Here is a 3345-nt window from a genome sequence, read left to right on the forward strand (position 1 = left end):
AAAATTGCCAAATTTGTAAACTTATAAAACGTTATTTTTATCGCCTATATAAACATCTAAAATATTGAGTTATAAAACGCGATGTAAATTCGTATTTTAAGATGAATTCTTAAAGTGAATATTTAAAGCGCGTTTCTCCACAAGTTCAGCGGATTTACACTTGTGCGCCATTTACGCAAGGCATCCCGCACTTGCCGCTATTCGTTTTTCGCCTTGAGCGCGTACCTTGAATGGTCCATGGTTTTTGAATAGAGAGGATTTCACAAAGAACGGAGCAAAGAAACCGACAAAGGACTCCGAGACTTCTTTTGTCGAAGGGTCTCGTAGTCGAGGTGACACAGACTCGGAGTCGCGTCTCCGGGCTTGGAATCTGGTCCAGGCTCCCGGCCATCCATGATGAACCTGCCCAATCTACGAAGTGCGCTCCTGCGCATCTTCCATAAAAGATGTAAGAGGTGAGGAGGAAGAAGTGTGTGGACAGGTGAGATGGCATGCCATTGATTCTTCTACGAATTTTTGCATCTGTCGGAGGGTGGTTCAGGAATCTCGTTTTCTAGAAACGTGCCATAGATCCTCTCTTTTACGCTTCTTGAAATATCCTAGTTATAGCGAGGGAGGTTAACTCGTCACCTATGGTGACGATCAAACCACAGTTTTATCCTTAAAAAAATATGCATCTGATGCATCTGAAATATTCTTATCTAATCAATTATTAATATATACGGAAATAAAGAAATAATTAAAATATGTTGTTTTAATATTGCTATATAATTTAATTCATTTTTACATTATTTAACTTATAACTGATGAATATATATATATATATATATATATATATATAAGTTTTATGAATGACCGTTCACTCACCGTTGCCATTTTTAGCGTTCATTAATGCGACCCTTCGTTACTTCCGGTGGAGACCAAGCAAAGACGGTCTTTGACCGTCACCCTTTCGCGTCTCGAAGACATGAATGAAGTTTCGCAACAATGCGAATTCACCCCGAAAGAAAGGGTTGCAATTATGGCGCGTATGCATTGCTCCGGTACGTATGCATCTGCCCAGCATCTGCGGACAGATGCATGGCCGGTCGCCTGGCTCGAATGCCCGGAAATGAAATTCTAAACACCTCCCCCCATTTTATGTTCCAGTTATTCCTCCTGTCCTTCCTCCCCCTCGTCTGTTTCTTTATCACGTGAACAATAAGGAGACTGATGATATAATCGCGTGACACAAATCACAAATCATGGAAATTGCGCTTATTTGGCGAAGATAGTGTTACCATTTAGCATAACCGATGATCTTCATAATTGGCATAATTGAATGGAAAAATAATAAAAATTTACAATAATTCGCTTTGTGATATTTTTGTGAATATAAGCAATTCCATTTAAAGTTAAAGCGTTTAAGAATAATCCACACTTTCGTAGCTTATTTTTGGGAAAGTGTCAACACCCTTTTCCGACGAGGAAGATTGAATGTCACGTAAGACTCTTCGATTTTTCCGGCGACGGCTTCGAGAATTTCAACAAAACATCAACACATCCTGTTTTCCCTCGAAGACGCTTTGAAGCGCCGACACGCTCTGGAAATTCAACATTCTTCAAAAATAGGAAGATTTAAAAAGGGCGAAGCTGACGTCTTGCATTTCGTATCCGCTTACGAAGATAAAGAATAATATCGACTATAAGGCTATAAAATTCTTGATTTATCATATCGATGAATAAAATGGATGTATTCCAATAAAGTTCTCACTCACTGGTGTCGCTAATAAATGCCGAAGGCACGAAGGAGTGCCATCGACCTAAATACGAACGGGCCATAAATTTCTCAGTCATGTTTCCGCGTAACGTGCGTTTCTCCTCCACCCTCCCACCGGTCGAATATTTATCAAACACACCGCACCTATCGGTCCAAACCTTCTAAAGCAGATGGGCACGAAAGTACCTACTCACTCAGAAAACACATGCTCCCGGCCACGTGGTCTTTCGGTAACACACCCGTGATCACGCTCTTCCACCCCGTCTTACGTATGCCTCGCACGACGTAGACAAACACGCTCTACCCTCTCGCTCTTGCTCCGCTTCGCACGAGGCGAAACCGATTCAATCTCCCTAATGGCATCATGTTCCTCGCCACAAGCTAATACGATGTATCATGCACCCTAATGGGCCAATGGACTCGTACCTGATCATTTCGACGATGCGTGGGTCGGCAGGTGATGCTCTCCTGGATGAACTCTTTCGAGAAGGGTCACGACATGAGTGCAACCGTGACCACAACGGTATGGACGATGGATAATCTGATACTGATACGCATCGCGGACAGTTTGTGGAAAACAGGGGCACAGCACGTGTCAGTCTCGTAAAGAGATTAAAAGCCGTTTGAGAAATGAAATTCATAAATAAAACGCGAAAATAAAACGAAAAAAGTTCTATATCAATAAGAAATTATCAATTAAGTATCAATGTGCAGATCATCCTTAAAGAAAGGAAGATAAGAGACGAAGAGGAAGGAAAAAATCAATAGGATTTGATTTACAAGATCTAACAAAGTTACCGCGTGTATCTTTTTACGGTCGATCACGCCCCCCAAGTATCGCGCCTAATTGACACCGGCGTAACCGACACCTTGTCTGCCCTCGAAGGGCTTCACGGATCTTCGCCTCATCCTGTCGACCAACGATTGTGAGACTAAGGACCGGTTTCGTAATGGGTTTAAACCCGCTCGGGCCCACCCTAACGCTAGTCATTGATATTTTGTACGTATTTTGAAATAATTAGTTATTAGTAATAAAAAAATTAGGAGGCGATTATTATAGTCTATTATGCCTAAAAATATTAGTTGAGAGAGATTACGATACCATCATTAATATTAGGATAATTATTTTTGTCGTTAGATGCTTAATGAATATTGGACATTTTTAAAAATTCACACTCCGATTGAGGAATAAAAAGATGAAAGAGAACATGTGTAAACTTCCTATTGTATATCGTATTATCGTATAAAGATAACAGGAAATCGACTTTTCTTTGATGCGAAACGAAAAACCGACCTGCCTTTTATAAAATCCTGTTCCGCTTATCCTTGTGCGATATCTAATTTCGTTTCTAAACAGACTAATCCGAAAACAGGACAAGCGAGATGAGATAATATATTTGTCGATTGTATACAATGATTTCGCTGAAAATTCTGATAAAAATCAAATAAAACTGCAATAAGTCGCAAGAACATTAGTAAACAAGCTAATTTCCATCTCCTCTTAAATTTATTTTATGACATGTCACAAACAGATCAATAAATCATCGATATAATCGAGAAATTATTTGATTTAAACAATGCGAATT

Source organism: Pogonomyrmex barbatus, unplaced genomic scaffold (assembly GCF_055798465.1).
Source record: "Pogonomyrmex barbatus isolate J1 unplaced genomic scaffold, ASM5579846v1 scaffold6, whole genome shotgun sequence".
Lineage (NCBI taxonomy): Eukaryota > Metazoa > Arthropoda > Insecta > Hymenoptera > Formicidae > Pogonomyrmex > Pogonomyrmex barbatus.